We start from the raw sequence: 27,438 nt of genomic DNA, 5'->3' as shown, positions 1-27,438 counted from the left end.
CTTAATCAAATTTTATGGGAAAAGATAATGGAAAATTGGATTAAAGCCAGAACTGACAGTAGTTTATTATGCTTCTTAGGTTAGTAAGAATAAAGTCATTTCCTTTCTCTTAATACAGAAAACCTTATTAAGACCATTTTGAATGTGTGCAACTATTTTACCCAGGCTGAATGGTAGGTTTCCTTTCAGGCTGATGTACATCAGGCTTCCCTGTGACAAGTTTGTAAGTTAACTCTGCCACTTTAAACAAATATATTATGATACTACTTTTTATTTAGTTCTCATAGAATAAAATGCCAATAAAGGAGGTGATAATATCATGTGTTTTAGTAAGTAGCGTTATAAACATACTCATGTTAAATAATGACAATTAAACTAACCTTGTCTTGTTCTTCTTACCATCTAATAGCAAAGACAAGTATGCATGCATTTTTAATGGAAAGCAGATAATAGCAGGTAAATTAAAAGGTGCCAAGACTTGCTGGGCATACAGAAGGAGGGCACATGAACAAGGTGTAAGAGTTGGACTTGGATGGCTGGATTAGGATTCTGACAGTCAAATGGGAAAGGGACATTTTAAGTAAAGGCAACTCAATGAACCGCTCAGCATACATAGAATGGATGAAGCCAACTGGAATAAAGAGTGGGTTCAGGGAAGGGAAGGAGAGAAAACACTGGAGAAGATAACTGGATACATGTTCTGAGAAAATAAAATAGCAAACTAAAAAACTATAGTTCATTTGTTAAGCAGTGAAGAAGGGCTACAAAAATGTATGCTTAGCTAAGAGCTACAAAGAATTGGACAGGAAGAAATACTAACTCATAAAATGGAAAATTTAGGAAATTTGAGCTGCCTGAGATCCTAGAGAGGAAAAGAATCATTTAATACCAAGACCCTTGTAATATAATGAAGAGGGAATTGATGCTTGCCATGAGAGAAAAACAAAACAAACAAAGTTCATGGCACATTGAGATTAATTTACACAAAGTTATGCACATTCATGTACTAATTTAACAGGAAACGGCTTCCTTTAAAAGGTAAATAGCATCTAGTTCAACAGGGTCAGGCTCATGCTCCAGGAATGGGATGATCAATTTTAATCAGTTTTTTTCACATAACGAGAGACAATGAAGCTGATTCATTTAAAATATTTAAAGCAATTTATTTTGTCATGGGAGAGAACCAAAAGTCACATCAATGACCAACCTTCTCATTTGGCAAACTTTCCCCCTACCCTTTCTGTGGGCAGATTAGAGGCTATATAATATCTAAGAGAGAAGATTAAGGCAAAAGAGTCTCTGGTATCTTATAAATAAAAAGGAAGTACAGTTTTCAGCCTAGATCTTTGATATATTCTTGCTTCTTCTCCAGATCATTGCTTATAAGATTGTTTCTATACTTATGATCATTTACAGAAAATTTTCACTTGGTCATATGAATATATATTTCCTAATACTGTATCCTGTAAAATATATTCTAAACTGTTACCAGGTTTTTTTCTGTTTATTTTACAAGTATTTTGGATTTTAGTGATTACTCTGCATTTCAAAAAGAACTGTAATGGTCAATCCTGCATCCTATTCACAGGATCAGGTAAGTCCTTACAATGCAGTTGAGCACAGGTGTGATTGAGTATCTCATGGGTATTACTGTAGAACTGCTTTTGACTACCATGAAACTTAAATTAGAAAAATAAATAAACTATAGGACATCTCATGAAACACCACTGTTCTCTTGTGTAAATGAAAATCATTAGACAGGTTCAACTTATGGCCACACAGTTAAAAAAAAATACATGCTGAGTGGAAAAGTGGAAAAATGTTAATTTGCGTCTCAATTCCATCCATTTCTCGTGCCCCTATGCATTAGTCTGGGCATTTTGCTTAAAGTTACATGAACAGAAATTCTGAACTTAAGACAATCTTCGATTTGCCTGCACATCTGTTGTAAATGGAAAACTTAAGCTTGCAGTTGTCACAGAACTGCCAATATCCATTCTCAGCTTCATTTACAAATCTTGAGTGTTCCATGTTGGGAAAAAATGCTATAAAGTTAACAAGAAACACCACAGGTGTGACCAGAGAGAAAACCTTTCATATAGATGATTGGTAGATAGCATTCTCCAACTTCTTTTGTGTTCTTAAAATGTAATTATTATGTCAGACACAATGGAGATATGCATTACTCCATACTATAATCAATAATCTCATTTCACTCTCTGTCTTGAGCTCCTATGGTGAGTGACCTGACTGGATTAAAATCCCATTCTCTGCTTTACAAACATCCTCTTATTTTGCATTGATCTTTGCTCTTCCTTTCATGAATCTGCTAAGGTGATGCTCCTTTTTCCTGTACCCATTATATGTACCCATTACCAGAGATATCAACTATGCTAAAATACTCATATATACTTATTTTCCAATGACAAAATAATGCTCTGCCATTATGGAACACAATCTCTATGGAAATGGAGAAAAAAAGAAGCACATCCTTTAAAGTAAGGAAGCCTTTCTAAATAATGTTTACCTATACTGTATGAGACACATCTCGTCATACCCAGGAAGAATATTAAAGTCAGTGGCATTTTATTTTTTATATAACTATTTAATTTAATAATTATGTTTCAAGGTAATCTTTGATATAAAAATTACAACCTAATTATTTAGGTTTAAAATCATAAAAGTCTTACAAAGACACTATTGGTAATATTATTATATTGTTATAATATTATTTTACAATAACATAATAATAATAATAATAATAATAATAATAATAATAATAATAATAATATATTAGTAGTAGTAGTGATGGGTCTGTTCATTTTCTACCATTTCTTTCTCTGTATACCTTCAGTAACTAAAATACCGTCTATCTTTAAGATTACCTACATAAAGTACATACATAACCAATTTATTGTTTTACTTTAAAATCATTTAGAAGAACATGGTGGAACATGCTTGTAACCCCAGAAATTCAGGAGGTTAAGGCATGAGGAATGCAAATTCAATACCAGCATCAGCAACTTAGCAAGACCATAAACAACTTAGTTATACCCTGTCTCAAAACTTAAAAGAAAAAAATAAGAAGGGCTATAGATATGGTTCAGGTGTTGGCAACCCTGGGTTCAATCCCCAGTACCCCAAATCTGAAATAAAGCCCGGCCTTAGAAGGTTTTCCTAATGATCTACCAATGGATTTTCCTTCCCATGTCTCAGCACTGTGCTCTGCCTTGTTCATGCCCTGCCCCCACAATACATCATCCATGAATTATAAGCTTCCACACCCTTTTGCATATTGTTCTCTCTTGCTTGGAATTCCCAATCACCTTCTTCTGCTTGGCAAAATTCTACTGATCCTACAAAGTCCAGCTCAAATGTGATGTCTTGAGAACTCTACCAAAATAAATTATCTCATCCTATTATTCTAGGTTGATTCATTTGTTGCTTATGCTAAATTATGTACTTTTATGGTTTTTTTGGACCATGGACTGAAATCAGGGGTGATTTTGACCACTAAGCCACATCCCAGACCTAATTAAAAAAATTTTTTTTGAGACAGGGGCTCACAAAGTTAGTGTGCTGGCTTTAAACTTGTGATCCTCCCAAGACCCTGAGATTACAAGCATGTGCCACCACACCCAACAGCTAAATTATATACTTTTCATGGGCACAAAACTCTTCTGACACATGCCATTTATGTAATATTTGATGCAGTAATGAACTGAATTGGACTTTTATTTAATGGGAGCTAGGTAATAAAGTTGGAATTACCATACTATAAAGCAACTAAATATACCTACCTGAAAGAGGAAAATAAATACATTAAAATTTTTAATTATAAAGATAGCTAAATATTCATTACAAATATTTTTAAAAGGTTTTTTTGTATGCAAGAGAAATTCTTAGTCTTACAAGCATTAGGCTACAACTCAATTACCATTGAAACCTAATACTTAAACAATCATCAGAACTTAACATTAGTGAGCAAGGATGTCTGACAACCCCTACTTCAGAGAGTGACAACTATAATCAAGAGGAAAAATTGTCAGAATCCCTAGAAACCTATGTCAGCACTGTTCTATCTATAAATGACTCTAACAAATGATACAACAAAATTCTTTTTCAGTTTTAAAGATGAAGAGATGAAAATAAATATAACACCAAAAATTTTGCATATCTTAAATTCTTAGCTTGTATACTCTGCACCAGAATCTATACAAAGATGAGTTTTCATTTATTTGGCCAAATTCAAGATTCTTAAATAGAGAACCCTTAAACATAGTAAGTTATTCAATGCTAGTTGTTTATTATTATTATTATTATTATTATTATTATTAGTAGTAGTAGTAGTAGTAGTAGTACCAGGGATTGAATTCAGGGGCACTCCAACTCCGAGCCACATCTCCAGTCCTATTTTGAATTTCATTTACAGACAGGGTCTCACTGAGTTGCTTAGCACCCTGCTTTTGCTGAGGCTGTCTTTGAACTCAAAATCCTCTTGCCTCAGCTTCCTGAGCTGCTAGGATTCTTGGTGTGTGCCAATGCACCTGGCTTCAATTCTAGTTGTTATTATTATTCATTATCCAAGACCCATCTTCAACATTATTTCTTTTCTCAAGCTTTCCAGTTAATCTTTAGAGTCATCGGCTTTTCCATATACCCCAGCACCGTCTTGCTCTCTTAACTTCAATATCTCCAGTTTTATATCTGTGGGACTTGTTCATGTTTCTCTCCTCATTATACCATCAGCACCTTGAAGATACAATGGATCATTGATTTCTGTTACCTATCACTTCACAGAGTGCCAGGCACACAATGAGTGTTCAACATATTTTGTTTGAATAAATAAGTGAATAATTAATTTCTAAAATGCATTCATGAAAGTTAGCTTTCAACCAATTCCTAGAATGCATCTTCTTTCAAATAAGAGTCTGTTTCAAAAAGTACTAAAAATTGTCCCTCATAAATGACCAATAGCTAGCTATTTGGTCAAGAAAAAAACCATCAAGTAACATAAATTTTCTCCATCACAAAACATATAGATACATTCACTATTTCTCTTATGAAATGAATTTACAATAGAAAAAAAGATAATTGGCTAGAAAAGATAATCCAGGTCTTTGCCCTATCTTAAACTTTCAAGGAGCTTAATTAAAATAAGCTGAAGCAGCATGAAATTGTCACCATCTTTGAAGATATTAAGGTCAACAATTCTAGAATGGGTCTTCATCTGAAAAATAACAGAGCAGTTATTTATCAGTTATTATCTTCTGAGGGAACAACAGGGAAAATATAATTGGACTAGAATTATAGATATTTAGACAAGAGAAAGATGTTACTAGAAGTGTTGGGAGTCTCCCTGAGAACTCCACGGGCCTTTCAAACATGGCGGTGGCAAATTGCCATTGGGCAGCTAGAACTCCCTGGGCCTTTCAGATAAGGAGCCTCTAATGCAACATGGCGACGGGCAAGTTGCCAGTGGGTGAATAACAAGTTGTTTTGAAAACCTTCTAATTGGCCCTCCCATCTTCTGTACACATGGACAGTTCGTGCCCCCCATGAATCTTATGCAGGGCGGACATGCGTGCACAGTAGGTGATGACCTGACCTTTACTATGATTGGCCCTGGGAGCTTCCTGGTGTAAGATAACTGACTCTCAGTTTCTATATAAGCTAGAACCAGCTTGCAGTAAAGTGCTTCATCTTTGTCACTGCTATCTCTGTGTGTGCATTTTAATCTCCAACAATGAACCTTGGCCTTTCAAGAAGAATTTAGAGACATAAAAAATATTTCAAAATAAGTCTATTAATTAAATGAAGCCCCCTCCTCAGGACTCTTTTGGTAACTTCACTCCTCAGATAAGCAAAGACATCAAAGGTACAAATTCAAGAAATTGGAATTAAAGATAATCTGAATGAGGACTGGGATTCTCTCATATTTAACACCATATACTCAACACCTAGAAAACTGTCCAACAGAGGAGTTTCTCAATAAGAAATTCTGAATTTCAACAAGAGTAAAAAATTTAAGGACAGAATGAAAAATCAACAATTATTAACAAAGGACAACCTCCTGCAATACTGAGAGTCCTTCCTGCAAAGAACTGGTAATTCGACCAAGTTCATTGACTCCATGCCCCATCTTGATCTTGTCCAAAACTCTCCTCCTCTTCCAACAAAAATTCCTCCCAAGGAAGCCAAACTGGCATGCACCAGATGGGCATGTTCTCTAGAGGGAGAACAATGTTGTTTATGGTAGATTTGGGCAAACCTACTTCCTATCTGAGCTAAATCTGGGACTGGAAGCACAGCTGGAGCTGTACATTCTGATAAATATTTTCCCACATCACCTATCCTTGTGTAGCTGTCGGGCATGATTTCAAATGCAGCTATCTACATTATTCTCAGAAGTATCTCCATGCACAACAAGCTCCTCCTGCTACATTTTGTGTAGCATTTATACAAATATCTTCTACGTTCTTCCCACTGAACAGTGAGGCTAGTTGCCCCCATACCAAGCATTTTGGAAAAACTCTTGATACTAATTTTGCTTTCCAATTAAGTGGCTCTGCAGGAATCCTCGGAAACCCATCTTCAGATACAAATCTCTATGATCAGCTGTTATATTTGTTAGGTAAATATTGAGGACTTAACATCTTCTCAGCTAACATTCTGTAAAGTCTATAAAGAACAATTAACTCCCAAAGACAAAGGAGGAATCAGGGTTGGAGATACTAAGAACTTGCCCCAGGCACAGAGCTAGGCAACAGAGAAATGTGGACTGGAATACAATTTTGATAAACATCCTCTAGTAGAATAAAGCAGTGGTCAATTTCATATCATTATACTGTTTCTTCTTGTTTATATAATTGCAGATTTTCATATTTCTGCTATCCCTGCCAACATAACCTAAATGACATTTGGTCTACTAAGTATATTTCTAGGGTATTTCCCCACCTTGTCTCTCTCACTTGGCTCCAGAGAAATGCCATGAATGTGCTATTGATCTACTGAAAACACAATTCCTTGAGATTAGCAAGGGATTTGTTCATCCACTATCTTCTTCACCCATTATTTGTACTCCATGGTAGCATTATCCCTCTTACCCCCCCACTGCTTAGAACTCAAAAGCAAATTGCTTCACTCACAGGTTTAAGCCTTAGCTCCTTAGCTGGTATCTGAAGTCTTCAGGGTCTGTTCCTGCACACCCCTACTGCTTCACTGTACTACAGAGCCTGAGCATACTGTTCCACCCACTGAAACAGTGCTTATCTCCTATTAAAACAGGCTTAGCTGCTCCACTAGCATCATCTTTTGGAACTACCCCCAACCCCTAAACTTCCCAGTCTTTTTATAGTACTCTTTTTCTAGGCTCTCTAGCCATCCTGCTATCTCTGCCGGTGTTCACTCGAGTATTTCAAAATAGCCTGTTCTTTTCATTTACTCTTCTTTTCCTTCTAGATTCTGAATCACCTCTGTATCCTCAATGCTATGTGTATGCCTGTACTTGCATTTAAGAGCAAAATAAATACTGATGAGTCATAAGGAAGAGTTCCCACAGCAGGATGGGATTGGCTAGGAAGATCCATGGGACATTAATAAGAGTCCAGACTATTCTCCAAAAACAAATTCACCCAGGTAGTCTACTGGAGCTATCATGATGTTAGTCAGGGATCTACCACTGTTTGCATATTACCTCCTGATCTGGTTACCCTAAATTCTGGGCATTTGTATTCATATATCTATTAGTAGATACTTTGCTAGAAATGGGGGAAAAAACAAAAGAGAGAGAGAGATAGAGAGAGAGAGAGAGAGAGAGAGAGAGAGAGAGAAGGCTAGGTGAAAAAAAGAAACACATAAAATGAACATACGACATAATGTGATAAATGGTGTCATAGAGACAGACACATAAGGGAATAGAAAGAAAAAGACTCATATGGATGGGGGGAAAGACCTCATGAAAGTGAATTCTGAGGTTCCATAAAAATGATTAAGAGTTGGCCAAGGGGGGCTGGGCATGTGGCTCAAGCAGTAGCGCCCTCGCCTGGCATGCATGCGGCCCGGGTTTGATCCTCAGCACCACATACAAACAAAAAGATGTGTCCAACGAGAGCTAAAAAATAAATATTAAAAAATTCTCTCTCTCTCTCTCTCTCTCTTTCTCTCTCTTAAAAAAAAAAAAACAGTTGGCCAAGGCAACTGAAATGAGTTATTCTGGCCAAATTTACCAAAAACCAAGCAAACATCTGTTTGATTTTCTTCCTAAACAACAAAATTTCACAAACTTGAGTCTGTATAATAATAGAACCTTGCCCTCAGGTAAAATTGGGCAGCTTATTTCAATAGGCAACTGATTTAACAAATGAAGTTCTATTTTCTTCTCACAAATCACAATTTTCAAAAGAATAGAAGACACAGAGACAAATCCACATAAATACAGTTATCTTGTACTAGACAAAGATGTTGAAAACATACATAGCAAACAAATGGTGCTAGGGTTCATTTTTTTTGTGGTGCTGTGGATTGAACCCAGGGCCTATCCATGCAAGACAAGCACTCTACCAACTGAGCTATATCTCCAGCCCCAACAAATGGTACTGGGAAAACTGGAAATTTATATGCAGCAAAATGAAATTAAACCACTATCTCTCACCATGCACACAACTCAACTCAAAGTCTATCAAGGACCTAGGAATTAGACCAGAGACCCTGTACCTAATAGAAGAAAAAGTAGGCCCAAAACTTCATCATGTCAGATTAGGTCTTGACTTCCTTAGCCAAACTCTAAATGCACAAGAAATAAAGAATATATCCATATTAATTTCTTCCAAGTTAAAATGATGTGTTCTGTATGAGAAGCGCTGGATCCATGCTAAATTTCCTTAATGATATAAGGTTACAGCTTTGAAAAGATTATTCATAACCATTCATTCACCTTCCATGGCACATCCACACAATAAAAGAAGTCTGAAATGTCCACAAAAGGAACCGGACAAAAGCAGTAGGAAAAACAAATTCACCCAGGAAGCTTGACTAAGTTGCTTTGAATATATTTTAAGGCTGATTGTCCTTGTGATCAGATAGAGAAGTCAGCAGAGTTAAAAATAAAAATCAATCTGGCTTCTATAAGCACTGAAAATTTTTTTCTCAAAGAGTATATTTCCCTAACTGATTCTTTGGGGGTATCCTTAGGTTTTCTTTGATGCTTCCAGTTCTCATTTATTCCAAAGGAAATTCTGAGCACAAAGTACTTTCATCTTTCCTGTACTTTGGTGAAAACAGTAGCATTTCCTATCTTAGGGACAGAAAACAATAGGTTTTCTTAGTATCCATATAGAGATGATATCTTTCAAAGGATCCTTGAAAAATGAAGACCATTTTATCTGCTTCTACTTGTCAGCCAGTATATCTATTCATCCTTATGAATATTATCACAGTGCAGGACTCTTCACAAAAACTTGAAAATTCATAGTTGAGGAATTCTTATCTCATGTGCTTCTCTTATCTAAAAATTACATTAAAATTGCTTTAAGGTAAAAGTAAAATAATTATAGTTAAAATCCTTCAAGGGCAAAAGAATTAGTCTGAATTCAATTAAGTACAGTTGAGGTGTATTAAATATGACTACATGCATAAGTGTATATACAACTGTATTTCACTCTTGTTAAAGTAATTGTGGAAAGGTTTAATAGAATTATAGTACTTTTCAAATAAAAAAAAAGAGATGCTGCTCTCAAAGTGCCACTACAACTTCATCTGATCCTGTCACGTGAAATTTATGAACCTTGGCTACACTGATAAATATTCTGGAGAAGGCTCCAACAGAGTCAGCATCTGTACCCTTCAAATAGCCTGGAAATTTTTTGGATATATCACACAGTAGACTAGATACTGGAATAAATTCAGTAAAATAATAATGCTCAAAAAATCTCACCATGTGTTACAATTAATAGGATTTCCAATTCAACTATCTTTATGATTTTATGTACTGAGCATAGTGGGAACTAGGACCTGGTTAGCTTCATGAGGGAGCAGGAAAATAATCCACAATATAATACAAAAATGAAATCCAAGGGGCTGTTCACTTCTAAAGAAGAAGATCATTAATTCCAGCTGAAGCTGTAACTAAAGGCATCCTGCAGGAAGATAAATTTGAGATGGGTCCTAAATAATCAGACTCTTTCAGCAAATAGCAAGGGAGCTGATGTATGTTCTGGATGAAAGCTGAGTTAAAAGACATTGAGGGAAAATTTTAAAAAAGGAGCATACAGATTCTGCTTGCAGATTGGCTTCATGGCCCTGTTTCTGTTGAACTCAAACTTCCAATTTCTCCTTTCCCTTTTAGGCTTTTCACACATGCTATCCTCTCTTCAAGAAAATAACCTCCCTCCATTTCAAGTTTACCTCCAATCCCCTTCTTTCCCTCAATTCCTCTTTCATATGTCAGTGGAAAGGTCATGGTTCAAAGCACTCATTCCTGAAATCTTTATCCCATTCCCGATTAAGAGGGACTACCTTCCTGCACACCTGCCTAGCGCCTCACAGCTTCCTCACAGAATTTGCCTCACATATTTTTACCATGTATTAGCGAAAAGTGTATTTTATATTTATCATAACCCACAGACAAAAATGTTCTTGCCAGGCTGTGATCTTATCTATTGTTATGACACCAATATTTGGCTCTGTCCTTGGTACTTTGTAGGCAAGCAATATTTATCAACTACATTTAAGTGTTCACCAGTTTCTTTAGTTTTACTTTGTGAGAATTTGTCACTCAAATATAATTTATGTTTTTATAAACAGGAGATATTTCAATACTTCGTATACACGAAAAAAGTCTCCAGAACTGTCCATCATCTTAGGATGATTCAGATTCTAGTTTCTAGACTTACTTTTTTTTTCCTTCCATGGGATAATTATTTCTCATATAAAGAAAAATTCAAAACACTAAAAATTCTGTGTTCAGGACTTGGGATGTGACTCAAGCAGTATCATGCTTGCCTGGCATGCACAGGGAGCTGGGTTCGATCCTCAGCACCATATAAAAATAAAATAAAGATGTTGTGTCCACTGAAAACTAAAAAATAAATATTAAAAATTATATATCTCTCTCTTTAAAAAATATTTTGTCCTCAAATTCAGAAAACAGAAATAAATTCTATGCATTTGGCTAGTTGTTAATTCACCAAAATAAGAATTATCTTAAGTTAAAAAAAGGTATAACAAAACAAAACAAAAACAACAACCAGTTGGTAAAATACAAACTAGAAAAAATATTGAACTGATACAGAAGAGACAAATATGAAACCAGAAGTTTCTGATTAATTAAAAAATAAATTATATCACATAACTCTATGAGCTTCAGCTTTATATAAAAATTTAATAACTATGGTATTATTTATAACCTAATTAATATTCTCACATACTCATTCACTTGCTCTCTAATTTTATCCTATACTCTCATTGATTTAATATGATTTTTCCATAAATGCTTATCAATAGAACATGACATTTTCTATTTCAAACCTGGATACACTGTTTTCTATCCAATGGGAAACAGTATTTTTGTGTTGAGGACATTCAGGGAGATCAGAATGTGAGCTTGGGATCTGGGACAGGATATAAGAGCTGAAGTCCCATTGTGCCTTCCTGCTGTTTGATAGCTACAAGTGAAGATGTGAAACGGCAGTGAGGCCCTGCCATCCTTCATATCCATTCCATGTCAGGGGTGCATACTCACTAATATTTTATTTTTTCTGCAGAGACAGAGAAAAGTGATAGGTCTCAAAGAGATGCTATCATGGGAATAGTTAAAACACATGTTTTTGGCAGACATTTCTTGGTTGTGAAAATTGTCCAGAATATATGGCTCTGAGGTTGGTACCTGTGTGTAGTATTTCTATTTATTACAGAAAATGTGCTTAGCTTTTCAAACCTCTTTTTTAAATGTGCCATTCTTTATCCACAAAGGCACAACTCAAAAGAACATTTATTTTGAATAATTGTCTTGTTTTCTTCCTACAGAGATGATGAATTTCATTTAAATATCCCGAATTGTGGGCTCTAAAAAAAATCAGTATGAAGCTATCATTTCACAAAAATAAAATATCACAGCAGCCAATATATAATGTCTTTCCTTCTGAATTTCATTATTTCCCATTTATTTTATACTGAAAATATTGCATTTAAAAATAATAATCTAGGCCTCTGAAACTGCAAGGACTATTTTAATATAGGAACTGTTCACATTTATAGTTTTATGTCATTAGTCACCACGTAGTAGTGCTTTTTACCAATAAAGAAGATGCATTAAAATGAAAGGGTTTGGTAATAATAAATTACCTTTAAGTAGGCAGAGGAAAATGAGGCTGATAGAAACTATGCCTGATGGCCACAGGGAATAAAAAGGAAAGTCGTAGGTAGAGAAGAGAATAGAGATGGGTGAGGATAGTGAAGGGAGGGAATAATTATAAATTTGTCTGAATATCATAGCTAAAAATTATGCATGCTGCTTCTCTTAAACAGGTGAAAAAAATCAATCAAGAACATTACCCACTTAGGAGATTGAGGCAGGAGGACTGCAAAAGTCTAAGGCCAACCTGAACAATATAAATTCCCTGTCACAAAGGAAGATAAAAAGGGCTGGAGGTAGAGCTCAGTGGTAGGGCATTTCCCTTGCACATGTGAGGGCCTGGGTTCAAGTTCAGTACCTAATAATAACAATAATAGTAATAATAATAATAAATAAAATTTAAAAATTATCTGACTTGGGCCAGGAAGGAGGTTATGTTTTAGAATATCTGTGAGACATTTATGCAGTTCAGTCTCACTCATAGGGGAAACATCCAGGTATGTTCAGGCACCCAGAATCAGGTCCATCATGCAAGTGATAAAGGTATCCAGACCACGTTTTGGTGGATTTCCACAGGAGATGGGAGGATACTGGTTAAACCAGTCAGTTGGCTGTGGCTTGCTTTACTACCTCCTTGTGAAAACTTCAGCCATTTTTAAGATTATTTGTAACTTACGCATGTAGTAGATGTAGATAGCATTAACTCAATAAAATTTTTCCAATAGCTTTTCTGTTGTTCTTACAATAATCCCCAAATATCTTACAATGGTCTACCACCTTATAGAATCTGGGTCTGAATATCTCTCTCAGTGTGTACTAGAATCACACTGACTTTCATTGTCTCCACCAACAGGACAGCTTGTTTATATGACATCCATTCACTGATTTTGTCAAGATTGTCCCCCATATTTTGACAAGGCTGCCTCCTTGTAAGTCAGGCTAATGTTTAAGTCATTACTCACTACCCTCTCTGGACTATCAAACTCCTAATGCATCAACTTGCTTTCTATTTTCTTCAATGTACTTTCACTGTCTGAAAAACTTTGTTTATAGATTTATTTTCTTGTTCATTTTCTGTTTTCTCCATTCCCATAAGAATGGAAACCTCAAGTAAACTGGACGAATGAATTACAAGGGCAAAGAAGGACTATGGGCCATGGGTAATCTCTGACACCAAAACTGAGTAACAGAATTCACTTTCAGTGTAAAATGTTCACTCAATTCATTGAGATGGCCTCATTAAATATTTTTTTTTAAAAAAGACATTAAAGAGAAAAAGAATCTGTGCCTTAAATCTTGGTTTCCTCACATATTTGTCTGGGTAACCTAAGTTCCCTTTATACAATGGAAATGACATATAGATCTCATTAGGTTTTAAAACAATTCACATAACTTGCCTAGTATTGTTACTGGCACTTGATATATTCTCAAAATTGGTATTCTGTATTATGGCTATCATCTTCTTTTCAGTAGAGAATTACTTCCATGAACTCTTGGCCATTCTAGGGCAATCTCTATAACTAGAGTGGAGTCCTTTGTCTCTGCTCATCCTTTTCCCTTCTCCTCTCTCTTGGTGACAGTTTGCCGCTCCTTTGTGGGGTTGAACCCATTCAGAAATGGGCCTGTGACCTATTCTGAGCTAATGCTACTCTGGTCCTTGGCTAGAGCTGGCGGACTTGGGAACATTTTCTCAATCTTCTGCGAATGTTACACTAGTTTGGAGTAACCATCTTTACCCAAGAGAATAAAAGGAGGCCCAAATATGAAGTCCACAGATAGTAAAGAAATACTACCAGATAGAAAGCTAAACAGTCTCTTGAGGAACTCATAGTCCCAGATCGCACTGTCCCTGTAACAGCCACAGGCCCTGGGCATCTCTGGTATGTTAGCCCATATATTAATTTGCTTGGGCCTATTTGAGTTTGGTTTCTGAAATTCACAATCTAAAAAATGCCTTCTAATCAAGCACTAGTTTGTTGTAAGGCTAAGGAGAAAAAGGTTTTTTTCTGGCTTCCAATTTGCAAGTAAATTAATGTCCAATATGAAATGATTTCTAGTGTACATATAAAAAAGGCACTAGGATTATGAGGAAACAGAAATCTCAGAACTACTTTTCAAAGAGCCCAGTAAATGCCCCCTTAAAATGGTTAATGTTGGCTTGAGGCTCTGTAAATCAAGAACAAATTGCCCATGAGCAATTTAAGACTATTTGTGCTTACAAAGTAACAAGAAAAATTAAGGAAGAAATTAGCACCTTATTCAAGAAACAAGCAGGAAGAGAAAGTACTATTGGAAGGAGGAAGATCATTACCTTTCTCTTCAAAATAAATCCAACATGCAGCAAGCAGGATGCAGAGCAGGCAATTACTGACAAGGGCATCTAATTTGCACTGAGTTCATACTTTTCAAAATACTTTCTTGAGGAAAGATATACTAAAATGTTTTCTTAGGAGAATATGATAGCATGTAACTCATTCCTGTGCTATTTTCTAATAAACATCAGGAATCCGGTTTAGGTGAGCATATATAATATTTCTATAAGACTCCACAAGGCTGAGAATGGTAAACCACACCTCCACTCTTTTCTGTTAGTTATGCTTAAATATTTTAATGCAATGAAGCACATTTGTGGAGAGCATCTTATGGAAAACCCTTTGATAAATACAAAGGGGGATATGGAGATCAATTCATTTCTCATCTCAAAGAGCTTTCACTAGATAGAGAGGATGAGAATTCTGTACACATAATTCTATTATTTAGGAGGAGAAGTACTGGATTATGCAGTAATCATAAAGTAAAAAGACAGGGTGGAAAAATGATGTGATATTCATTTTGGCCTGAGATTGTGGTTCTCAAATTTGAGTTTACAAAAGAATCACAGGGAAGGCTTTGTTATTACCTAGGCTGCTGGACTCATCCCAGAGTTTCTAGCAAGTCTGCAGCTGGTCTTGGAAACATCCTTTCAGAATCTAGATCTAGGCACCATTTTGGGGAGCTTCTAAAATATTCTAGTGCCCAGGCTGCACTGGAGCTCCAAAATAAAAGATAGTTTATAAAGGAGAGTCGACTTTCTCCCAGAGTGGGACATTGAAACTTCAGATTTGCTTCTTGCTGTGAAAAGAGTCAGTAAGTTGTATACCTTTAAGAAATAGTGATCTAGACAAGGTGATCATGCAGGGGCAGTCTAAGAGACATTTCAGATTCATCAGGATCTTGAACTACATTTTAAGAGGAGGTAAAAATGATTAATGGATTTAAGACTGAGAACTTCATAAAATGATATTTTATTGAAGAACCAGAGAATGGAGGAGAAGGGCCAGGTTTGTGAGACCAGGTAAGTAGGCAAAGCATTCCTAGAGGAAAATGCCAACCCATTGTCTTAACCACCTGAACCTATACCACCTCCAGCTGAATGTTTTAGGAATTATATTCACAGTGGGGCCCCATCATAGACAAAACCCAAAAAATGCCACAATAGTATTTTTGAGTAGAGTATTTTTTCCCTTTATAAATAAAAAGCCTAGGGCTAGGGATGTACCTCAGTGGTAGAGTTCTTGTTTAATATGCATAAAGTCCTGGGTTTGATCCCTAGTGGCACAAAAATAAACAATAAAAAGCTTAAATTTTTCAAGCAATTTAAAAAAGATACATATGCCAATATTATTGAAAATTAAAGCTACTAAATTACAATAAACTTCTCTCCACTGTTGGTGGTTAATTTTTGCAGCCATTTATCACTGTACCATATCAATATTTAGGGAAAAGTTTAACATACAAGCATTAACATATCTATTTGTAAGAAGATACTATTCTAATACCCTGTGTCCTGTCATATCTTCCATGTGGAAGATATTCTCCCCATGAGAAGGCACCAGCTGTTCCGTATACATGAAGGAACCTATGCTACCCTTAATCCACTAAGTCTCCTTGGGGACACCACTATAACATGTCAAAGTCCCCTCTCCCCTGGAAATGGCCTACGATGTATTTATTCTCTTTATCTTTTTAAAAGTTGAAACATTAATATGAAAATTTTAAGAACACTTTCCTTTATCATTTTTATTATAAATAAGATTATCCATTAGAATAAACGAAATCATAAACATTATAAGAGGACTTCATATCAAAGTAAAAATAATAAATAATCTAATATAATGGAAATGTCCCAAACCTTATTGTTGTGTTCAAAATAGACATTTAAAAACAAAAATGATGCCAACCTGGGCAGTTACATACCTGAGTTTCTGGTTGTACTGCTTGACCTTTTCCAAGGAGGCTGCATTTATCTGGGCTTGAAATTCTTCCATTAATCTCTATAATTATATCCTTCCAGGCTCTCCAGTGCTGTGTAGACAAGTTAGTGTACTTTATATGCAAATTTATAACTCAATTTGTCCACATTTAGTCAACTTTTACTATTAGTAAATGTGCGAGATAGCGCCAAATAGGAACATACATTCAAGACACTGAATACATACATGCAAAGCTTGAAAGAGAATCCAAACTGTTTTTCTACTCTCAAAATAAACACCAAACATTTGTTGATTTTTATGTTAAGTGGGCAAAGGAAATTTCTAGTTTGAACTGTCATCTATTTTTAAAACATTTTGTATGCACTGTAGAAGACTAGAATATGCCACCCCAAAATATGCCTCTTTGGCATAAGGATTATTTTGAGCTGGTTATTTTGAGAAACTGCAAACACTGGAGAAAACTCTGAAAACAAAAGAAGTTATCTTTTGTATGGGAAATTTGCATCTGTAAAGAAAATCTGCATTTGTAAGTGTCTCTTTCCCACCAGGAAGAGGGGTGACTGATTTAAAGGACTTTGATCACTTGCTGTTTCTAGTTACCTCCAAGTGAGGGAATCCTTCCCCACCCTTCTTTCTTTGTTTCAGTGGATGATACTACAGTGGGCTCCCTCATCCTCACTATGTACCTTCCAAGACACCAGCCACCCTGTGGACTGCTGAAACCACAGACTGCCAAGATCCTGTATATCTTGTAGTTCTTCCTCTACATTATCACACAACTGTAATGCCTTTTCCATCTTAACTAAGTACTCATCACTGGTTATGACTCTAACTTTTGCAGTTTGTGCTGTGACAGTAAAACTATCTTATTTTCCTTTTTCTTCTTCACTATTTCATGGGGAGAGGATCTACTCTCCCTGAAGACACTAATCAAGACTATCAAAAGTTTTCACATTTTCAAATAAAGGAGGAACTTTTGGGCTTCTTGACATATCCTAATTGCCAGCATCAATGTTCTTGAGACTTGGGGCTGTTATTTAGTAAAATCAAACTCACTTGGAGATAAACACTGTAGTACTGCAACAGTCAATGATGTGATAACTGGGACCACTGACTAATGGGTAGGTGGGGGAAAGAAACCTGGACACTGGAAAAGAGGACAGCTCATGTCCTGAGTGGGATACAACACACCATACTGCCCAGGATGGCAGGCATTCTAAAACACAGATTGTTCATTGCCCGAATTTTCCAATTTAATATCTTCAGACCATGGTAGACAGTGGGTAGCTAAAATCATGAGACTTGAGAGTACAGCTAAAGGGAACCACAGAATGCAAACCTGGATAACCTGCATAAGTTAAAAGCCACCTCCTGGAAATTCACTCACTTCTCCATGGGTGTCTCCTACATATGCAGGACATGTCCAAGTTATTAAACTTCTGTTTTTCTCTTGTGAATATGTTTTTTTGTCATAGGTGTTCATCCCAACAAAGAACTATGAAGAATAGAGAGGAAATTATTTTCTTCCCCTATCATAATCTTTGTGAAACTAAACTCAAGCTCCAAATATATAACTTATGCATATAATACACACATATGCACATATATTATGCATACACATTCAGAACAGATGAAGAGGAAGAACTGTACGTGAACATATACCAGAATTTTAAAAGAGGAAGTCATTACTATCCATGTATATTTACAATCTTATAGCCTCAATCAAATCAATCAATGTTAGTGAAATAATTAAAAAGTCTAGATAAAGTGGAACCTTAGGAAACTAATTCTACTAAAACACTTAATTTAGTTAAACACACAAGTAACACTCCATTGATTTTCTCCATATTTTTACTATTGCATTATTGTCCTGTATAATTGTGGGATTTATTGCTGACATATCCTAATTGCCATATTCATATCTGCACAAAATATACTTTGGCAAGTATCATTTCCCAGTATTCACCCTTTCTCTCCTTTCCTCCTACTCCTTGGTCTCTTTCCTCTATGGATCTGCCTTTCATTTTCACAAAACTCCCCACATGGTAAATGCCATTTGGTTAAACAGATTTCCTTTCTTTGATAACATTTTTTTATAATTAAGTTTTTCTTTTTCCTTTAAACTCTACTTAGTGGTATTTAAAATTTCTGGAGAGAACATGCATTACATGATAGGACTTGGAAATGCAAGATTTCCTATGGAAAGTTTTCCAGCATCAGGAACAATAATGGGTTCGACTTGGCAATGAAAACTGTTCTTCCTTGAACTACACTGCTATTTTTTTGAGCCTCAATTTTCAACAGACTACTTCAAAATTGACTAAAAAATTAATCTTTCAAAACTACTAAATGCAATATTTCCTTACCTAAATATTGAGGTTTCTACAAATTGACAGAAGTTGTTATCACAATTATTTTTCCCACAAAAACAGGAAAGATACTGCTATTTTAGCTATGCTATATTTTCTAAACTAGTTCCAGAGCACTGAACAAACAACGAAGTTATTCAAGAGTATTACTATGTTTGAAATTTTAAGATGTTATAATTGGTTTATAACTGATTAAAGCATCTGTGGAAGGTTAAAGAGGAAGCATATTATTTCAGTACAGGAAATAAAATGTATAGGCTTGTTAGGAAGAGCCCTGTGTTTACTTATTCCTTAGACTTAGGCAGTAATTAGAATAGCTGCAACTAGCTTAGCCAACTTCCAGGTCCTGAATACTGATAGGAAGTAAAAAGAAGTGTTCCAGATGAAACAGCCTCAAATACATACAGCAAGTGAGCTAAGTTTCCACTCACTCAAAAAACACAGGTAACAAGCTGTTATCTCAGGAGGATTCAGTCTATTGATAGTCATACTTCAATGTGAGTTAGTCTTACTAGTTGGGAAGCTAATGATGAGACCTCCAGCACAAAAGTAAAACCCCAATTTCTGTTCCTCAGTAGCTGTTCAACTTTGGCAAGTTAATCAATATCTGAGATATTTGGGTTTCTCAATTTTCATGTGGAAACTAAATAGTAACTACTATTTATGGTTAATTGGAAAGAACATGATTAAATAATATTATAAAGAAAGCCAATGACTATTCTAATTTATTGGATGCGTTTTATGTACTAGGCAACATGCCAAATACTCCTCAGGCATTATTTTATGTACTAGGCAACATGCCAAATACTCCTCTGTGCATTGTTAATTATTTAATTCAATTTCAATGCGATATAGATTATGCATGATTGTGCTTAGCTAAACAGAATGTCTTGGGAACCAAAGGTGCATGCAAGGACACTTAAATTTGTGACTTAAGATCAGAGAAATTGGAAGAAGAACACAGGGAGGAGCAGTAGTAGAACTGTGTATCCATCTGAGCTAATTTTCACAAAGATCTTGATGGTTCAACTTTGTCCAGGATGGCCAGCTCTGCTCCAAAAGTTTATAACAGTATAAGAGAAATTATATGAACATAATTGAATATAATATTAATGAATGCTTTTGCATTCCCATAAATTCCTCTTTTCATCACATCTTTTGATAATACTGTCAAATTAACAAGGCAATTAAAATTCACAATTTCTCGAAATTTATAAAAAAGTAGAAAAAGCATCTTACCAATTTTGCCAAGAGGTTTAGCAAGAATTTTATGGTACATAATAGGGTTGTGGGGAAGGAACAAGAAAAGATGAGTTCTGTATTTAAAAATTAAAATTTATATGGCCAAGAATGTCATTTGGTTAACACAGATTTCCTTTCTTTGCTAGCATTTTTTAAATTAAGTTTTTCTTTTCTCTTTAAATTCTACTTAATGATATGTAAAATTTTTGTTTTCCCTTGTGAATATGTTTTTTTTTTGTTGTTGTTGTTTAGCTTGTGTAAATAGGATGCTTATTTATTGTTATGTATTTTGAAGAAAGACAACAGAATGACATTCTGCCAAATTAATTTCTATTCTCAATATTCTCTAACTATAGGTTAAATATAAAATAATTGTCATGAAACTTTAAACCTTGGTGTCTCCTTAGCATGCTTTTCTTGTTTCCTTACTTTTCATTCATATAACATATTTCACAAAAGTAATGCAGACTAAATATTTACTTAGCAGTATGAAGTTAAATTAGTATTTGAAATATAACAAGTGTTTTGTTTACATATATCACTTTTGAATTAGAGGAGGGAACACATTCTATTAAACTTAGGTGTTATCAAAAAAGAAAAATCTAATAAATGTTAAGAGAATATTAGAAGTGAAATTGTTCTAGAATAGAAAGTGAGCTAAGTTTCCACTCAAAAAACAACTCAAAGTTTTTTTTTCCTCTTTCCACCAAAAACCAAAACAAACAAACAAAACAATTAATCAAGTAAAACAGTGTCTCTGAAGAAATCCAAATGGTCATCAAATATATTAAAAATGTTCAACATCTCTAGCAATTAGAGAAATGTAAATTAAAACCACAATGAGATTTCATCTCACTCCAGTCAGAATGTCAATTATCAAGAGTAGATGTAATAATAAATATTGGCAAGGATGTGGGGGAAAAGGTTCACTCATACTGGCTGGTGGGACTACAAATGGGTGCAACAACTCTGGAAAGCAATATTGAGACTCCTCACAAAATGAGGAATGGAACCACCATTTGACCAAACTATCCCATTCCTTAGTTTATTTCCAAAGGACTTAAAATCAGCATACTACAATAACACTTTCCACATCAATGTTTATAGCTCACTTCACAATAGTTAAACTATGGAACCAACCTAGGTGCCATTCAACAGATGAATGGATAAAGAAATTGATTTATGTAAAAATGGAGTATTATTCAACTATAAAGAAGAAAGACTTATGACATTTGCAAGTAATGGATAGACCTGAAGACTATTTTGCCAAGTGAAATAAGCCAGTCCCAAAAACTGAAAGATTAAATGTTTTTGCTGATATGTGGAAGCTAACCCACAATAAGGAGGGAGAGAGGAAGAAGTATATTAATCAAAGGGGAATGAAGGGAAGCAAGAGGTGATAGAAAGAAGAAAGACAGTGGAATGAATTTGAAATAATTTTTCTATGTACTTATATGAATACACCATAGTGTATCCCACCATCATGAGCATTCATACAAATGGGGTCCTAAGCACAATAAGATATATTCCTTGCTTGTATTATTATATAAAAATGAATTATACTAACATATATAACTGTAAAGAACAAATAAAACAATGAAAAATAGTTTCAATCATCTAACACTTTCTTGTGATAGCTCAGTGACACCTTATTGGTTAAAAAAAATGAGGTACAGCTGGGCATAGTGCACACATCTATAATCTCAGAGGCTTGGGAGGCTAAGGCAGGAGGGTAGCAAGTTCATAACCAGCCCTAAGCAATTTAGAGAGACCCTATCTGAAAGAAAGAAATAAAAGGGCTGGGATGTGCTCACTGGTTAAGCGCCCCTAGGTTCAATCTCTAGAACTGAGGTAAAAAAAAATTAGAATAGAAGGAATAAAAATTAGTTAGAAAGGAGGCATAAAGGAAGGATAAGAAAATAAGATTTTGATTCAGAAGTTTTGATAGTTTTCTAAGCCTGTCATCCCCTAAGCTGTTACTCCCAAATTCCTGGGTGATCTGTAAGTCTATCTGTGCATTGTTAATTAATCTCCTAACAAATCAATTAAATGAGGAAAGATATGATATCCTGAGGATCCTTTAATTTAGAAGTCTACCCAGCATTATCTATTGAACAAATAATGGAGGCTACATCTGCCTGAGGATCCTGAGACTGACAGGACCACCGGAACCCTCCTTGAGATAATAAACTAAGGTCATTCCTACATACTTTCCCATATGCACCTCTCAACAAGTTTCCTTTAAAAGAAGAGCCAGGAAAACTCAAAAGTTGTGTCTCTCACTTGAGATGGCTTGAAAGCGTATCTTGCTTTTCTTGCAAAGTTGTCTCTCTTGAGTCTATCTCTATTCTTCCTTGAATATGTGCCTACTTTCCCAAATAAAATTGGCTATGCCTCTGACTGGCATGTGCTGAAATTCTTTTCTGTCAAGAGCCTCATTGATCCTGGTTTGAGTCCCTCCTTCTCCCCAGGAACTTCTTGGACCTTTCTTGGGAGACATCTCTTCTCCAGTGATAGTAAGACACTGTACCTTCACTGTTTCAATTCCCCACATATGGTCACTTCTGGTCAAAATTCCTCCAAATTGGTCACAATTATTTAGGATAGCAAATTTTGTTGATTGCATTCTGACAGAGAATTAGGTTTATACATTAAAATGCAAACTCAACATTTAGAAATCTCAGTCCTGAGAATAGTTACTTCATTTTAAAAAGGCTATTTATTGCTTCAATTATTAATGTTGCATAAAATCAAAAGGGAAACTTAAAGCTTAATTTTCTAATAAACTTTCAGAAGAGGTTTGGGGAGCAAAAAAAGGAATGAAGATAACTCACAAAATGATGAAGTTTATAACAAAAATGCTCCCTTCTGTTTACAAGAGAAAGCACTCAATAGCCTGGAAAATTTTAATTATTCTTTGAACAAGAAAGACAACTTTTAAAAGGTAAGTGTTCAAGAAGAATTTCTGGTGCCTGCTTTTTTTCTCCCCTCATAGAAGGTAAGAAATCAAAAATGCTGGTAGAGAAAAAGTCAGGATTCCATGCCCCATTTAGTTTAAGGAAAACCACCATCCAGAAACCCAAGAACCAGTTATTTAACAGCACTTTTCAGGAAAGACATAGCATACTTTAAGGACACTGTATATTTTAAATCAAAGACATCTTTATGATACCATGTATCCAAGAGGTAGAATTACCAATTCCAGAAACCAAGGATGAAAATATCTGTAGAGGGTTGAATTGCATCCCTAAAAAAATATGAAAAATTTGAAGCCTCTGGTACCTGTACATTTGAATTTATTTTGAAATATGGCCTTTGAAGATGTCCTCAAATTAAACTGAGATCATAATAGATTAGGGAAGGTCCCAAACCAATTACTGGTGCTCTTATAAAAAAGAGAAAAAAATTTCTACAAAGACACAGAAACAGGTACACAGAGAGGTCATGTGAAGATGGAGGTGGAGATTGTAGTTATACTGTCACAAACCAAGGACTGCTGGCAGCCACCAGAAGCTAGAAGAGGCAGAGAAGTCTTCTTCCCTCGGAACTTTGGAGGGAACATAATCTGAAGTCACCTTGATTTCAGACTTAAAGCATTTCAGATTTTGGATAGAATAAATATTGCTTTAAGCCACCCAGTTTGAAGTAGTTTGTTAGGGTGGCCCTGAAAAACTAATACAATAGTGATCCCAGTGACATTTGTGCTTTCTAAACCTGAAAATTTGGTTCTGTAGGTTTTTTTTTTTAATTTTTTTATTGGTTATTCAAAACATTACAAAGATTGCAGAATCACATCGGTTACACATCCACATTTTTACATAATACCATAATAGTAACTGTTGTATTCTGTGGTTCTGTAGGTTTAAAGGTCCTGATCCCCAAAGGAGATACTCTGGGGAGACAAAGCAGGGGTCCCATTTAAATGTAGGCTATCATTGCCACCTGGCCACCTTAAATTCTTCTGCCAGGGCACCAGCAATCAAGAAGGGCAATCCCCACTGTGGCAAGGCTAGAGGACCCTGATCATCACAGGGAGATAGGGCTATTGTTATATGATGGGGAAGAATCCAGATAATCTACTGAGGACCTTCTCCTGCAATTCTTTTACCTGAATATCATGGTAAATGAACAACTACCTTAGCCTGAGAAGGGCACAGCAACCAGGAGATCAAGTCCCTTAGGGATGAATGTCTTGGTCATGCCACAGGTTAACGAACAAGACCAGTAGAGGTTCAGGCTAAAAGTAGGGCTAAACTACAATTAGAGAAGGCTCTGATCCAATGATTGGGTGTCTCCATCAGAAAAAAATTGATGATGTGGCCCTGTGAGAAGAGGGGAGAATCTATTGATGTCAAAACATCAGACACAGCAACACAGGCAATGGCTTGTCCTAGTAAATTATCCTTATTATCCCTAAATTATCTCCTAAATTATCCCTATCCCAGAAAAGGAGGCCCATTTGAATCCTGAAGGAGCCTCTACTGGACCTTACACAAAGACAAGAATCTGACAGGTGCAAGGCATGGAGTCAGATCAAGAACTGCCACCTCAGATCCCCATTCAGAAAAACAGGCCCAGCTAGTGCCCAGCTGCTGTGGTCGGGGAAAAGACATCCATCAGCTGCTCATTCTGCAGAGCCTCTTAGCCTTTGCTAAAGAAAATTGTTCCATTCAAGGTCACTCCTCCTAGGGCCATCCTGCATCCTCGTGAACTTAGAATATAAGATTCTTTCACAATGCCCCAACCCTCCTTGCCTCAGCTCCCCAGAATCTAGATAAATTGAACATTTGTGAAATGAATTAGTCTAAATAAACAAAGATTAACTGCATAATTGCACAGTTTTTCCTAATCCACACAGATCCTTGGTTTCTCATCCTGGTGAACTTCAGAATTACCTGAAAAGCTGCTAAAATAGCCTGATATTTGCATCTCACCTCCTAGCTATTCTGTCTTAATTCATTTGAGGTGAGGCTGAATATGGGTATTTTCTAAAACCTTTCCAAGATGATTAAGGTGCAGCTAGTGTCAAGAAAAACTGACAATGCAAATAAGTTAGTGGGAAGTGGGTGAAAGAAGGGACCCAAATACGCCCCCTTTTTGTGCTCCTATTTCTTTTTTTCTTTATTAAGTTATTTATTTATTCTAATTTGTTATACATGTGGAAGAATGCAATTCATTTCATATTACACATATAGAGCACGTTTTTTCAAGTCACTAATTATACACAAAGTATTTACACACCATTCATGTCTTCATACATGTACTTAGGGTAATGATGTAGAACTCATTCCACCATCATTCCTACCCCCTTGATCCCTCCATTCCTCTTCCTTCCCTTTCCCTATCTAAAGTTCATCTATTCCTCCCATGCTCCCACATCTCCATTATGAATCAACATCCTTATATCAGAGAAGACATTTAGCACTTGGTTTTTTGGGATTGGCTTACTTCACTTAATATTATATTTTCCAACTCCATCTATTTACCTGAAAATGCCATAGTTTTATTCTCTTTTATTGCTGAATAATGTTCCATTGTGTATATATACCAAAGTTTCCCTATCCATTCATCTACTGAAGGGCATCTGTGTTGGTTTCACAGTTTAGCTACTGTGAACTGTGCTACTACAAACATTAATGTGGCTGAGTCCCTGTAGTATATCCTTTGGGTATACACCGAGGAGTGGGATAACTGGGTCAAATGGTGGTTCCATTCCAAGTTTACTAAGGAATCACAATATAGCTTTCCATATTGGCTGCACAAATTTGCAGTCCCAACAGCAATGTATGAGTGTGCCTTTTACCCCACATCCTTACCAAAACTTATTGTTGTTTGTATTCTTGATAGCTGCTATTCTGACTGGAGTGAGGTGAAATTTTAGAATAGTTTTGATTTGCATTTCTCTAATTCCTAGAGATGTTGAATATTTTGTCATATGTTTGTCGATTGATTGTATATCCTCTTCTGAGAGGTATCTGTTCAGTTTCTTGGCCCATTTATTGATTGGGTTATTTTATTTTTTACAAAGATTTTTCAGTGCTTTATATATCCTAGAGATTAGTGCTGTATCTGATGTGCATGTGGTAAACATTTGCTTCCATTCTGTACTCTCTCTATTCACCTCACTGATTGTTTCTTTTGCTGAGAAGCTTTTTAGTTTGAATCCATCCCATTTATTGATTCTTGGTTTTAATTCTTACTCTATAGGAGTCTGATTAAGTAAATTGGGGCCTAATCTGACACGATGGAGATCAATGCCTACTTTTTCTTCCATTAGGCACAAGGTCTCTGGTTTAATTCCTAGTTTCTTGATTCATTTTGAGTTGAGTTTTGTGCATAGGGAGAGAGACAGGTTTAATTTCATTCATTCAGTTGTAATGATGTGCTTTATTCCAGTAAAGGCTCATGGATGCCAACAGCATTAATTCCCTAAACTGTAGGAGGCCTGTGTAAATATTAGGTGGGAGATTTTAATATGACCTTCATATTTTAGCATTTTGGATATGCATTGAGCTCATTTTCCAGTCTGCTTGTCTCTATGTGCCTTTCATTCAAAATATGTATTACTTTCATCTGTCTTGGATTCCTGTTTTCCTCAGCAGTATACATTCACCTTCAACCCTGCTCACTTCTAACCCTGAAATTTCTTATCTTACAGTTAATTCCATCTCAAGATCCACCATGAACTACAGTCTCCACCTCCTTCCAATCCTCTATGGAGGCAAGAAAAATGGAGGAAGATGATACATTTGCTGCTTCTGCACCAAGTTTGTGGTACCAAAGACTATGGGATTCCCCCCATAAATTATTTGATTTTATTTGAGCATCTTCAATTGGTCTTGAGCCAGAAAAATTTAGATTTGGCATTGCAAACTATTTTGTGGCCCCTCCCACTCAATGGGTTATGCAATGCACCTATGTCTTCACTAGGCTAGTAAGACCACTTTTGTTGAGTGTAACCCATTGGAACCTGGACAGCCCACCTCCTACCTTAATTAGTGAAGAACATTCTAAAGAAAACCTTTGATGTTTCCCCTATATAAATAAAACAAATGCTGGCTCTCACTCTCTCTCTTTCCAGTGTGGAAGCTTGACCCCTAAGGTCAAAGAGCTGTCTTGGCCTTGCTTTCTAAAATTACTTCCTGTGTCCTGTGGTTTCTTCACTGTTTTCTCTTTCTTAGCGTTATTTTGCAGTCACCCTACTCCACCAAAGAGGAGCCTT

The 27,438-nt window shown here is 35.8% G+C and overlaps 1 pseudogene; it reads right to left on the bottom strand.

The window, feature by feature from the left end:
* Positions 1-4,617: 4,617 nt before the first annotated feature.
* Positions 4,618-27,438, bottom strand: part of LOC143386412 (phosphatidylinositol 3,4,5-trisphosphate-dependent Rac exchanger 2 protein-like) — a 113,677-nt pseudogene continuing 90,856 nt past the window's right edge.

Source organism: Callospermophilus lateralis, unplaced genomic scaffold (assembly GCF_048772815.1).
Source record: "Callospermophilus lateralis isolate mCalLat2 unplaced genomic scaffold, mCalLat2.hap1 Scaffold_101, whole genome shotgun sequence".
NCBI lineage: Eukaryota > Metazoa > Chordata > Mammalia > Rodentia > Sciuridae > Callospermophilus > Callospermophilus lateralis.
The sequence above is the reverse complement of the archived record's forward strand: the minus strand, read 5'-3'. Positions and strand labels throughout refer to the sequence as shown.